The sequence below is a fragment of the Bos indicus genome, chromosome 9 (genome assembly GCF_029378745.1).
Source record: "Bos indicus isolate NIAB-ARS_2022 breed Sahiwal x Tharparkar chromosome 9, NIAB-ARS_B.indTharparkar_mat_pri_1.0, whole genome shotgun sequence".
Classification (NCBI taxonomy): Eukaryota; Metazoa; Chordata; class Mammalia; order Artiodactyla; family Bovidae; genus Bos; species Bos indicus.
The window spans coordinates 386807-401523 of record NC_091768.1 but is presented as its reverse complement, the minus strand read 5'-3'; the positions used below and the strand labels follow the sequence as shown (position 1 = coordinate 401523).

Sequence of the window (14717 nt, the reverse complement as noted above, 5' to 3'; positions counted from 1 at the left end):
AAAAAGGAGAGTCCAAAGGGGGAGAGAGCAATCAAACCAGTAATCTTGCTCCCAAGTAAAAATGGATACTGAAGATTGGGTTCTTAAAGGTACAAAATTGATAACAAATACCAAAAAGCAAAGATTGAAAATCTAGAGTAGAGGTTAGATTCTCAAAAATACAATGTTAAAGAAAAAAACAAAGTCACAAAAATTATAAATATATATGTATGTATATATATATATATATATATATATATATATATATATATATATGAAGTTTGCTTTAAAACTAGGGTTTTGTTTTTTTTTTTTTTTTTTTGCAAAGTAATAGTAGGTTATAAAAAAGAAAATTAAAGGAGTAACAGAGGACTTAAAATTTAAAAAAAATTTAAAAAATGATAATAAAAATATATCTAGGACTTTCTGTGAAGCTGTTGCGGACAGTGTGGAGTCAGTTCATTTTCGGATAGTTCCTTGGTCTGGCTTATATTTCTCAAGATCTATAGGCTCCTTCCTATGTAGTCAGTGCTAACTGCAGGGTTTTAATCTATTGTACCTGTCACTTCCGAAGTGGTTCCCTCTGTTTATTTTAGCTTCTTCTGTTTGCTGGTCTCTTCAGTGTCTAATTTCCGCCCTGGTGCAAGGGGGCGGTGATGGTCACTTTTTTAGGCTTACTTGTTCAATTGTGCTGTGGGGAGTGAGGAACACTGCAAACAAATATCACTGGCGTGTGTGGGGCATGTTCGGTGTCATCGTCCACACTGGGTTTGTCCCCGCTCATGGCGTGTGTGCTTTTCCCAGTCTACACTGCTCAGGCTCTAGGTTGCTCTGCCGGGAACTGTCTGAAGTGGGCCTGTAAGCCACTTAGGTTCAGGTTCTTGGTTACTCCACAAAGGTGCAGACTTGGTTGGCCCTGCATTTTGTGCTCTTCCCATATCTGAGCAGCTCAGGTGACCAGGTGTTTGGCGACCATAGTCGCCCCCAGTTGGGGGCTGCATCTTATCGCCTCCCCCGTCCCAGCTGCTTGGTTTTCTGGGTGTACAACAGGTGCACCTTCTCAGGTGTGCCATGTGTCTCTTCTGGTGGTGGTGGGGGGGTGATCTCTGTCTGTGGTCCTCCCTGCGGATGTTGACCGTCCAGAATCCCAAGAAGTCTTGGTTAGCAATGAAGCCTGCTTGCAGTTTGGTAGAGGATGCCTCTCTCTGGACACAGTTGCCCCCTTCCAGTTCTGGCTGCCCTCGCCTGCCTGCCTCTGGTTGGGGATGGGCTGGTCCACAGCCAGCTACCTCTGCTCGGTTCTTGTTCTGTGAGCGGGTCTGGTGGTGTCTTAGGTTAGGGCTTTTCGTGGGATAGCTATCCCACAGTCTGGGTTGGTATCTCAAGTTAGTTACCTCATATTGCCCTCGGGGCATTCAGGCCCGGTCCTTACCCTAAGCAATGCAGCCTGAGCCTACCTGTCCAGACCCTGCTTTCTAGTGGCAGATGCAAGCGTCTGCTCTGCTTCTCCACTGGGAGTTACTCTTAGGCACATAATCTGTGGGGTTTAATTATTTATTTATTTTTCCTCCTGGTTATGTTGCCCTCTGAGGGTCCAAGACTCGCCACAGACCCACCGGTGAGAGTATTTCCTGGTGTTTGGAAACTTCTCTTTTTTTAAAAGACTTCCTTTCTGGGACAGATCTCTGTCCTTACTTCTTTTGTCTCTCTTTTTATCCTTTATATTTTTTTCTACCTCCTTTTGAAGACAATGGGCTGCCTTTCTGGGTGCCTGATGTCCTCTGCCAGCATTCAGAAGTTGTTTTGTGGAATTTGCTCAGCATTCAAATGTTCTTTCGATGAATTTGTTGGGGAGAAAGTGGTTTCCCCATCCTATTCCTCCGCCATCTTAGGACTGCCCCTGACATCACTTTTTGACAAAGATACATATAGTGAAATATGGTTTTCCTGTCATGCATGGATGCGAGATTTGCAGCATAGAAAAAACTGAGTGTTGAAGAATTGGTGCTTTGGAATTGTGCTGGAGAAGCCTCTTAACAACCCCTTGGACTGCAAAGGAGAGCACACCAGTCAATCCTAAAGGAAATCAACCCTGATTATTCACTAGAAGAGCTGATGCTGGAGCTGAAGTTCCAATACTTTGGCCACCTGATTGGAAAAGAACCCTGATGAGGAGAAAGACTGAGGGCAAGAAGTAGAGGGGACGACAGAGGGTTAGATAGTTAGATAAAATCACTGAGTCTATGGACATGAGTTTGAGCAAACTCTGGTAAATAGTGAAGGACAGGGAAGACTGACATGCTTCAGTTCATGGGGTTGTAAAGAGCAGACATGACTTAGTGACTAAACAACAACAATAACAACAACAACAGATACATGTATATAGGCTTCCCTGGTGGCTCAGCCACCTGTCAGTGTAAGAGATATAATTCGATCCCTGCCTCTGGAAGCAATTTTAGTTTTTTAAAACCAAAGTTTATAGTTTCTATAAATCATTCCCAGGAGCCACCTGAAAACAAGTCATCACAGAACTGATACCTGAATCAGATGGCGTGATTCTTCCTGGGCTGAAGCAAGTCAGGCCCGTGGTTCCTGATTTTGCTTCACATGAAACAGAGGGCAAGAGGGGTGCCTGAGGGCCTTTGTTATGGTGCAGGCCAGGTCAGAGCAGGTGTCCCCTCCTCCAGGCTAGGGCAGCCTGACATCCCCTGCCTCAGGGCCTCAGGGTCCCAAGTATGGCCTGAACGTTTCCACACCTGGACCAAATGCTGGAAACTAAGTTATTAAACTGGAAACCTGGAGAGTTTTATGGAGGTGCCAACTCCAAAACACCAGAACTGAAATCTAAAGAACTTTTCACTCATCTAACCAGAAGAGTTGGGGTGGGGGATGGGGCTATTCTATAACCTGTCAGACTGTTGATTTCATTTTATTAAACTTAGGTATGAAATCAGTGCTTAGTGAAATGTTTGGCTTCTATATTTTTGCATTTTCTTTACTTCCCTTTAGTTTTATAATGAAAATACTTTTCATTTTAAATTCACCGGGAGTCTTTGTGACTTCACTCTCCTAAGGTGATTTCTGTTGAAGCAAATAATCAAAACAGGATATTCAGGTAAAAATAAATGTATACTTGGTATATTTTCTTATCAAAACTGGAGGGACTGAAGAAAGCTTTGGGGGACAAAAGAGGAAACTATTAACTAGGCAATGGAGGAATGCTAATTAAAAGCACCAAGGGGTTCACTGCTGTAAATATAATCCAGAGTGGAATATTCTATAAAATGGGATATTCAAAGCCAAATCAGCATTTCAGGCAAATGTGACTTTTCTCTCTTGTTTTTATGAGTTGGAATCCAGAAAAGCACATGTCTTCCAACATCTTTAAAAGTGTAATCATTTCTTATAAGTACTCAGCATTAAGTATGATTTTAAAGTTGTATTTAAACACAAAATTCAAGCCATTACACCTGTGTGTTTATGGAACTTTTCATAGATGTATCTTTACTGGGAAACTACTGATATTGTCTTCTAGCAGTACATGCTGTTCTGTGCCAAAAAGTTTTGCTGCCTCTGTGTGGTGGCCTTAAATGTTAAGACTGCTGGGTCAGCAGCCCTCCTACCCCAGAGGTCTGTGTGCAAACCCATGAGAATTAAAAAAGAAGCAAAATCTGTGGGAACAGAATGCAGATGCTAAGGTGTCCTTTTATGTACAAACATTGTCTGCGTGGATGCTGGCCTCTCACACAGATTAAAATACTAAATGCCAATTACTCACACTATTGTCGAAAGATCCAAAGTCATTGTATAATTACTGTTGTGTTCAAAGGAATTATCATGTAGTTACTATGAACAACATGTTCTATTTTGTGGAAACTATACAATTAACTTGTCTTAGGCTAATAAATTAAATGTAGCATAAGCTCATATAACAGCTGCTTGGATGGAGGGGATGACTGGCAACACATTTAAAGATATCACTTTGAATTCACTAACCTCTATACTCAATGCAGTAGTAGGTGTCTCCTCCTTTGGGGAAGTTATGCACATGCCCACTTTTACTAAATACATATTTTAGGAAGTTTAAACATATTTTGGTTATGGGAGAAAAGGTGAGGCAGAAGGAGGAAAAAGAGTAAAATGATAATAAATTTTTAGACACTAATTTGGAGTTGAACTAGAATGGCAATAAAATGCATGAATCTATTATGAGGTAAAGGAGTATGTCAAGGCTGTATATTGTCACCCTGCTTATTTAACTTATATACAGAGTACATCATGAGAAACGCTGGGCTGGAGGGAGCACAAGCTGGAATCAATAACCTCAGATATGCAGATGACACCACTCTTATGGCAGAAAGTCAAGAAGAACTAAAGAGCCTCTTGATGAAAGTGAAAGAGGAAAGTGAGAAAGTTGACTTAAAGCTCAACATTCAGAAAGCTAAGATCATGGCATCTGTTCCCATCATTTCATGGCAAATAAATGGGGAAATAATGGACAGTGAGAGACTATATTTTCTTGGGTTCCAAAATCACTGCAAATTCTTACTGCAGCCATGAAATTAAAAGATGTGTACTCCTTGGAAGAAAAGCTATGACCAACCTAGACAGCATATTAAAAAGTAGTAACGGTTATGGTTTTTCCAGTGGTCATGTATGGATGTGAGATTTGGACTGTGAAGAAAGCCGAGCGCCAAAGAATTGATGCTTTTGAACTGTGATGTTGGATAAGATTCTTGAGAGTCCCTTGGACTGCAAGGAGATCCAACCGGCCCATCCTAAAGGAGATCAGTCCTGGCTGTTCATTGGAAGGACTGATGTTGAAGCTGAAACTCCAATACTTTGGCCACCTGATGCAAAGAACTGACTCATTGGAAAAGACCCTGATGCTGGGAAAGATTGAGGGCAGAAGAAGAAGGGAACAACAGAAAATGAGATGGTTGGATGGCATCACGGACTCAATGGACGTGGGTTTGGGCGGACTCTGGGAGTTGGTGATGGACAGGAAGGCCTGGCATGCGACTGAGCGACTGAACTGAATTATGAGTTTACACTTGCACATGACACTTGCAGAAATTCAGATTCGCGGCAGCTCATTAGGAACATAACTATCACAGTCAGGAAGGCATCCCTGTGCGTGCTGAGGAAGTTCTTGATTATTTATGATGCATTTTAAGGAAAAGACCTCACGCTTCCCAGTTTAGACAAGAACTGCCAGCAGAACCAGCCCTGAAGTAGCTCCAGCAGGCCTGGGGTCTTTGCGGACTCTTAGCTCCCAGACAGAGCCACTCTTTTAGCACGTTCCTATCAGAGGGCGGGGTCCCCTCTGTCATGTGACAGCGTCTCACTCTGATTGGGGTGTGGTTAAATGTTAGGCCCAATGACTTGGGAGAAAGGGTTTTGTTTCCCTGCTTGTTCAGCTTGACAGATAACATTGTCCACCTCATCTTAACATCCTCCAGCAACCTAGGAAACAGTCCATTCACTTTCAGAGGTAAGAATCATGTGTTATTATTTAGAAACAGCCCCACCTTCTTAACTTTTCTGCAATCCCTCACCCACACTGAACCTTGCACAGGCTACCAGTGAAAGCCGTTGGGAAGGAGGTATGATTATAGTCTACCTGGAAGTCAGATGGATGCAGACACTTCAGGCTCACTGAATGGGTGTCCCCAGGTAGCTGTGTAAAGGCTTCAAACTAAATATTGTACATTTGATGGAATCTTCTGTACGTGTGTTGAAGTATTTTCTTTTCTTATGTAACAGAGTACATTCAATAAAGTGTCAGTTCATAGTTTTTCACTGAAGTAAAAGAAAGTGGCAAATCTGGTAACAAAAGGAACTGTAGGACAGATAGCATTTTCTTATTTTTTTTTTAAAGTAAAACATAGACTTTATTTAGTTTTTGAACTAAAAAAAAATTCTTATTCCTGGATATTTAGACATAGAAGAACCTTAAATTGTATTAATAGGGGAAATAAACCTCTTACATATTTGCATACTCAATCGCTAAATCGTCTGATTCTTTATGACCCATGGACTGTAGCCTGCCAGGCCCTTCTCTCCCTGGGATTTTCCAGGCAAGACTATTGAAGTGGGTTGCCATTTCCTCCTCCAGAGGCTCTTCCTGAACCAGGGATCGAACCTGCACCTCCTGCATTGGCAGGTAAATTTTTTACCACTGAGCCACCAGGGGAACATAATGTAATTAGTGAATACACCACCTGAAAAATTAATTTCCTTGAAAAAGAGTATTCATTTAGGTTAAAGTAGTCTATGAATTGATTTTACAATCTATTTTAATTCTTGTTTGTTATATTTGAAAAATGATTCAAAGATGTGCATTTTTATCTGGTAGTGTATCAATATTACTTAGCAAAAGATTAAATATAATTTTACCCACTCTGGTATATGCTCCACTTATTTGCTATCTTCTTTCAATTCAAAATTGAAAGAGAATATTCATTTTCAAGTGATTTTTTGAAAAAAGTTTTGTTATGAACATAAAGATAAAAATAATTACATGTTCAAAGTTTTGTCAAGATTTAATACTCTGGAGGTTAAAGGTCCCAGGCTAGGAATTAGCAGCCAGAGTTCTCAGAGGTGGTAAAAGGAATATCTGTCCTTAGTTATGGAAGATAGAGAAAGGGAGATATCTTGCTAGAGTCTGTATGTCCCTTTGTCCTCCCCTAGCACCTGCCTCTGACCTCTTTCTCTCTGGAGAGCCCCTGGGGCAAGACTAACCACCTAGGCTAAATCCAGGGGGTTGGACCTCAGGGATGTAGGGGCTAAGAGGCAGTGGAGGACTGACTGAAGAGGACAGAATTTATGTTTTCAAGGGGGATGAAGTCATTGAGTATGATGGTGAGTTTTCTGCTGACACCCTGGTGGAGTCTCTGCTTGATGTCCTAGAGGACCCTGTGGAATTGATTGAGGGTGAATGAAAGCTGCAGGCATTTGAGAATATTGAAGATGATAACAAACTCATTGGCTACTTCAAGAACAAGGACTCAGAGCATTACAAAGCCTACGAGGATGCAGTGGAGAAGTTCCATCCCTACATCCCCTTCTTCACCACCTTCGACAGCAAGGTGGCAAAGAAGCTGACCCTAAAGCTAAATGAAATTGATTTCTACAAGGCCTTCATGGAAGAGCCTGTGACCATCCCAGATAAGCCCAACAGTGAAGAGGAGATCATCAACTTCGTGGAGGCACACAAAAGATCAACCCTGAGGAAGCTGAAGCCTGAGAGTATGTACGAGACTTGGGAGGAAGATGTGGATGGAATCCATATTGTGGCCTTTGCAGAGGAAGCTGATACTGATGGCTATGAGTTCTTAGAGACACTCAAGGCCGTGGCCCAAGATAACACGGACAATCCTGACCTAAGCATCATCTGGATTGACCCTGATGACTTCCCCCTGCTGGTTCCATACGGGAGAAGACATTTAACATTGACTTGTCAGCCCCATAAATAGGAGTCATCAGTGTTACTGACGCGGACAGCATATAGATGGAAATGGATGATGAGGAGGACCTGCCCTCTGCTGAGAAGCTGGAGGAATGGCTGGAGGATGTGCTGGAGGGTGAGATCAACACAGAGGACGATGACGATGACGACGACAATGACAACGATGATGACAACAACGACTAGTTGCCATGGCAGCCATCTCCCGGCCCCACCCACTCTCCTCCTGCTCCCCTCTCCTTCCCTGAGCTCCTCCAGGGACACTAACTAGGTCGTCCTCTGCCATGGGGCTTGTTGGGGTCTATATGCTAGGTGCTGAGATTTCCCGACACACCAGCTCAGCTATCTTCTCTGACTTCTGTTTCCTGTCCCACTACGTCCCTGTATCAATTATTTGTTTCTTCCATCACTCCCTACATGCTTTCTTGTGATTCCCCTCTTGCCATATCTATGCATCCCTATCTCTTCTGTTCCCTCCATCTGAGCAACTCTTTCTTACTTACTCAAGTCCTCTATCCTTCTGATTGTCCTATCCCTGGCCAGAGGGATGAGAGAGTACTGTGTTTGGGGCTGAACTTTAGCAATCTCTTGTTAATGTATTTGGGTCAAATGAGAGACCTCGGTAAAGGATCTGGCGCAACATTAAAAAAATATTTAATACTCTGAATTTCTTCTACCAATTTATTTTCTTTTTAAAAAAATTTTAACTTTTCACTTATTGAGATTTCATAGATGGCAAAGCCAACCTTACATAATAGGCATGATCCATCACATTAATGATATTTTAATCATTAAAAAGTTTCATGTCACAAAACAGAGCAAAGCAAAAAACAAAACAAAAAAAACCGCAAAACAAATTACAGTTCCACCATCTGAGTGGGGACTCAGAAACACCTTCTTAAGTTGCTGCTTTACCAAAAAAACACAAAATAATGAGTTAGTTTAATCTAGAGATATCAAGCCAAGATGACAAAGAAGGTAATGTGAAGGCCACTGGGCGATGGTATATTGAGACTCTACCCATAGGTATGTAGATACAGATATGAGTTTACATAATGGCCACCTTTAACATTAGGTGTGAACAAGAGAGGTGAACAGACTAAGTTTGATGTGTAAGTGCTGAGGGAGAAAGTAAGGAGATGTGACCATGTCAGCTGACCATCTTCCACTTCCTGTAGAAGTGCAGGATGTCCTTGACTTCCACATCAGCTTCAGTTGCTGTCCCCAGAGCCAGCGGCAGGTGGTATGAGAAATTCCTAGGGTTGTCTAAACAGATGCCCATGAGGATGGTGATCATGCTATTGTGGTCGGGGGTCCCAGGCCAGGATGAGTGCAGCAGACCTCTGCACAAGTCCAGAATGTTACAGAGGTCCCAGGCATCAGAGACTTGCCTGGTCATCCTGGGTTTCACCAACATCACAGACACAAAGGACTGGCAGAGTAGGTACTTGTTGCCTCTCTTCAGCTCCCCCTCTAGGAAGGTTATGTCTGCTGACGCCTGCTTGTCCTCCCTTCTCGGGATATGCAATATGTCCACCACAATGTTGGGTACAATGAGGAGGAGCTGACCACCAGTGGCAAGCTGCCAGATGACTGGCAGGTGCTCACAGAGAGCCTGGGGGTCAGGGAACACATAAGGGGTCAAAGCTGACTGAATCTGGATGTGCCTGAGAGTCTTTTCCAGCAGCACCACCTCATGTTAAAGCCACAGTTGCACTATGTCTTTGAAAGATCTGATCCTGGAAGTTTTCTCTAGAAACTGCTGAGATAAGTTGTCTGGTCCTTCAAACCCAGTGCTCACAAAGACCCCTGAATGAGAGTTGTACCTCAGAACTGTCCAGGGAGTGTCATGGCAAAGTGGCCAAAGTTTCCGAGGAAACAGCAGCTTCATCCTGGAAGTTGAGTGGAGCTGGGTCCTGCTCCGAGCCCACCCTCTCCTGGGAAGCCTGCTGCAGTGAGTGCTGGCCCAGGGCAATGTCCTCCAGGAGGTGCAGGAACTGGGGAAGGTGTGGGCCCTTGCAGCTCTGTAGTAGCTCACAGAGATGGTGGGACAGGCTCAGGCCTGGCTGCTGCAGGTCTCACACGGAGGGCAGCAGGTTCAGCAGCATGGACAGGTGGTCCCACAGGCTGAGCAGGCTCTGCTGATGTGTGGTGAGGAGGCTGCAGTTGGCATGGGGCCAGCCCAGGTTCACCTTGACCATGACTGCAGCCCTGCTGCAGAAAGGACCTGCAGTTTCTTCTGAATGATCTGGAGATTGTGGCAGGGTTGGCTGATGGAGGCTTTCTGCCCTGAGTTGCAGCCAGCAGGAGGCTCTGTCTCAAGACAGCTGCTCACATGGTCCTCTGTGATAGATGCTTTGCTGGAGGCAGAACTCTGAGATGTCAGGAAACTTGCTGAAGACAGCAGTGAAGTGAAAGTCATGTTTGACTGGGAGCTTGTGACTCAACTGGGCTGATAGGCTAGCAGAACTGGTTGTTCTAGGAGTTAACTGGGAGGTTGACACATCTTCAGCTTATCCCCAGGAGGGGCATTCAGGGAACCACTTTACTCTTCATCAGTTGTGTCTGAATAAGTGGTTTCACTGCTGACTTCTGAGCTGACTTGTGAGCCTAAGGATGTGTTTTCATCTTCACCTATCTCATCCCAGTCACAGCAAGAATGATAACTGGCTTCTGGGTTGTCACTCCCACTGAAAATGTGAGATGACCTGTGGTTTTTCTGAGATTGGCTGTGGTGGGTCCCAGGGCAGGGGGCTGGAGGGTCTCAATGATCCTTCCCAGCCTCCATCTTCTGTTGGTCTTCCTTGTCCCTGGGGATGTCCACCTCTGGAGTCAGCTTCCCTTTCTCAAGCTCAGCCTGGAGGCGTGGTGTCACATGTTGAATTAAATGAGAGAAAAGTTCATAGTGAAGGTGACCGCTGACCTGTAGGCTTGGAGCCTGCTGTCCTCAGGCTGTGCACGCTCATGAGGCAGAGGACCACCGTGTGGAAGATGAGGAGGTTGGGGAGGAACTGGTAGCCTTTTGTGGGCTTTTTCTCTCTGCAGGCCTGGCTCAGGTCGGATGGGCAGGGCTGATAGGAAAGACAGAGACGGAAGTCTCCCAGAACCAGCTGGCACAGGGCCACAAGCCTGGTGGCTTTGAATTTCCTCTGAGGCTGTAAGAGATTCTGAAGGTAGAGGAAGCTAACCTTTTGTTATCCCAACACCGCCTCTGGCTGGGACAGAGCTTCTTCCCCTGGTACCTCTTCAGCCCACTGTATCTTTTTCCTGCATTTTGGTAGAGTCATTTGATAAGGACACCTCCTTTAAAAGGCACTTTGAGTGGAGGCAGTGCTGGTAGAAGTATGTGGCTTCCATGTTATAGTACTTGCTCCCTGTGAGAGCTCCCAGCTGGTTGAAGCACATGCCCATATGGGGTGCCACTGACAGGGCTTGATAATAACACCTCTCCTCCAGGTCCTTTGTGGGCAGGGCCAGGAACTCATTCTGAAAGCAGAACAAGTCTCCCAGGTACAGCAGGCAGCAGTGGCAGGCCATTCGTGCCCAGGCCATCTCTTCCTCTAATGAAAGACCTTCTCTCTTGCAGCCGATGAAATGGATGGCGTTGTGAGGCCAGCCGATGAACCTCCATAAATCCAGTTTGTAATGCTCCCGCAGGAACAGGAAGAGGTATTCATAGAACCCAAGGCTGCCATTCAGATGCACCCACAGGGGGCCTTCCCACTATTCAGAGGTGTCCATGTGCTTTCTGTTGGTCTTCAGCAGCAGCAGAGCCACATCAGAGCATGTTTTCCTCCAGAGCAGCTCTTCTGCTTTCCTCCCATAATCCACTGGGTGCAGGAATATGAGTTTAATGCAGACTTGCTGGGCCATATCCCTGAGGGCCAGGACATGAGGCTTGAAAAGCTCTTTGTGGGCATTTCCTTTTAGAAGGAAATGGTTGAGATGCTGGGCTGCCCTGCAAATATCCTGGTAGAGGAGTCTGGCCTTCAGGGCTTCTATCTGGCTGCTCTCCATCAGGCTGGACTCTTTTCCCACAACACTGATATGTGTCTTCAGAACTTTGTCTTCCTTGGAGGACATTTGGATAAATTTCCCAGCAGGCTTCCTGATATAAGGCAACTCAGGATGGCTGTTCCCAATGAAGCCAGGGTGCAGTCACAAACAATTCTGTGAAACTGTGACTAAAACTCATGAAGTCCAGAGATGAACAACATTAAATCTCCTTGAGATGGATGCAAAGGAGACTGTCCTCTGAACCATGCATCTGAACTCTACCAATTTATTTTCTGTCTTTATTGCAGAAGAGTCTTTTTGAATACTAAAAAGGGAAATTCATACCCCAAGTCACATATATTCTCATATTTATTTAGATATTATTGAGAAGGGAAAGATGTAGGGAGCTTACTGGTCAGAGAAGATGAAGCAGATGAATTTCTACTTATGATGAAAGCTGGAAAGATGACTGTATGACTGAGTATGGAGGAGCTGGCAGTGACTTCCTGTTCCTTAAGCACAGAGCAGACCTCTGAGGTGCCTGCACTTTCTATAGCACATTGGGTAATTACTGACTCTCCTTTCCTCACTTCAAAAGTAGGCTAGTACTAGAATCTGTCAACTACAAATTGGTACTTACCAAGAGCATTGTCAATGACTGAACAACAAAAGCATTTGCCATCTAACTTTATGGAGATTGAATCCTGTGATGCTATAGCTGTTGACCTGAAGTAACCCTTGAGGAAGCTCAGGGCAGAGTGAGGCACTCTGTTCTCCAGGGAATCTGGTGAGACAGGTCTTTAGATAGTTGGATGTTTTTAGGGACAGATTTTATGATCTCAATCCTTGCATCTCATATCTAGAGAAGCACTAAATACCTTCATGGTGACATCAGATCCTCATGACTAACAAAAAAACCTTTTGTAAAATGAGTGCTCCATGGTATTGAACTCCCTCTTCATCAAAACCTTATATATTGACCTTACTGTATTGCTGCTTTGGAGCAATCTCTCAGCCTCCTGGGCTGAAGTCCTCATTTTGCCCCCAATAAAATTTAACTTGCAGCTCTCAAGTTGTGCATCTTTTTTAGTTGAAAACTCATTAAGTAGCTTTGAACATTAAAGGAAATGATTTAGTATATCTAGAACACTTAGTAGATATCATCATTATTTTTTATTTTATTATTATTATTATTTTTACTTTACAATATTGTATTGGTTTTGTCATACATCAACATGCATCCGCCACAGGTGTACACGTGTTCCCCATCCTGAAACCCCTTCCCACCTCTCTCCCCATACCACCCCTCTGGGTCATCCCAGTGCACCAGCCCCAAGCTTCCTGTATCCTGCATCGAATCTAGACTGGCGATTCATTTCTTATATGATATTTTACATGTTTTAATGCCATTCTCCCAAATCATCCCACCCGCCCTCTCCCACAGAGTCCAAAAGACTGTTCTATACATCTGTATCTCTTTTGCTGTCTCACATACAGGGTTGTCATTACATCTTTCTAAATTCCATATATATGCATTAATATACTGTATTGGTGTTTTTCTTTCTGGCTTACTTCACTCTGTATAATAGGCTCCAGTTTCATCCACCTCATTAGAACTGATTCAAATGCATTCTTTTTAATGGCTGAGTAATACTCCATTGTGTATATGTACCACAGCTTTCTTATCCATTCATCTGCTGATGGACATCTAGGTTGCTTCCATGTCCTGGCTATTATAAACAGTGCTGTGATTAACATTGGGGTACACGTGTCTCTTTCAATTCTGGTTTCCTTGGTGTGTATGCCCAGCAGTGGGATTGCTAGGTCATAAGGAAGTTCTGTTTCCAGTTTTTTAAGGAATCTCCACACTGTTCTCCACAGTGGCTGTACCAGTTTACATTCCCACCAACAGTGTAAGAGGGTTCCCTTTTCTCCACACCCTCTCCAGCATTTATTGCTTATAGACTTTTGGATAGCCAACATTCTGACTGGCATGAAATGGTACCTCATTGTGGTTTTGATTTGCATTTCTCTGATAATGAGTGATGTTGAGCATCTTTTCATGTGTTTGTTAGCCATCTGTATGTCTTCTTTGGAGAAATGTCTGTTTAGTTCTTTGGCCCATTTTTTGATTGAGTCATTTATTTTTCTGGAATTGAGCTGCAGGAGTTGCTTGTATATTTTTGAGATTAGTGATTTGTCAGTTGCTTCATTTGCTATTATTTTCTCCCATTTTGAAGCCTGTCTTTTCACCTAGCTTATAGTTTCTTTTATTGTACAGAAGCTTTTAATTTTAATTAGATCCCATTTATTTATTTTTGCTTTTATTTCCAATATTCTGGGAGGCGGGTCATAGAGGATCCTGCTGTGATGTATGTCGGAAAGTGTTCTGCCTATGTTCTCCTCTAAGAGTTTTATAGTTTCTGGTCTTACATTTAGATCTTCAATCAATTTTGAGTTTATTTTCGTGTATGGTGTTAGAAAGTGTTCTAGTTTCATTCTTTTACAAGCAGTTGACCAGTTTTCCCAGCACCACTTGTTAAAGAGATTGTCTTTGATCCATTGTATATTCTTGCCTCCTTTGTCAAAGATGTGGTGTCCATAGGTGCATCGATTTATCTCTGGGCTTTCTATTTTGTTCCATTGATCCATATTTCTGTCTTTGTGCCAGTACCATACTGTCTTGATGACTGTGGCTTTGTGTAGAGCCTGAAGTCAGGCAGGTTGATTCCTCAAGTTCCATTCTTCTTTCTCAAGATAGCTTTGGCTATTCGAGGTTTTAAAAATATGGAATGCTTCACAAATTTGCATGTCATCCTTGCACAGGGGCCATGCAAATCTTCTCTGTATCATTCCAATTTTAGTATATGTGCTGCTGAAGCGAGCACTTGAAGAGATCTTTAATCTTTCCAATTCTATTTTTTTCCATCTATTTCTTTGCATTGCTCATTTAAGAAGGATTTCTTCTCTCTCCTTTCTCTTCTTTGGAACTCTGCATTCAAATGGGTATATTTTTCCTTTTCTCCTTCGCCTTTTGCTTCTCTTTTTTTCACAGCTATTTGTAAGGCCTCTTCAGACCACCATTTTGCCTTTTTGCATTTCTTTTTCTTGGTATGCTTTTGATCACCACCTCTTGTACAATCTTCAGGCACTCTGTCTACCAGATCTAATTTCTTGAATCTATTTGTCACTCCCACTCTATAATCATAAGGGATTTGATTTAGGTCATAGCTGAATGACCTAGTGGTTTCCCCTAATTTCCTAAGTTTAAGTC

General features: G+C 43.3%; 1 non-coding gene and 1 pseudogene across 1 annotated transcript; one reads left to right on the top strand and one right to left on the bottom strand.

The window, feature by feature from the left end:
- The first annotated feature begins 1555 nt into the window (after positions 1-1555).
- LOC139185013 (calsequestrin-1 pseudogene) lies at positions 1556-7633 on the top strand (annotated as a pseudogene).
- Positions 7634-14224: 6591 nt separating this feature from the next.
- Positions 14225-14331, bottom strand: LOC139185047 (U6 spliceosomal RNA). Its single transcript, XR_011568632.1, has one exon. It is a non-coding gene; the product is annotated as a U6 spliceosomal RNA (small nuclear RNA).
- Between the last annotated feature and the right edge of the window lie 386 nt (positions 14332-14717).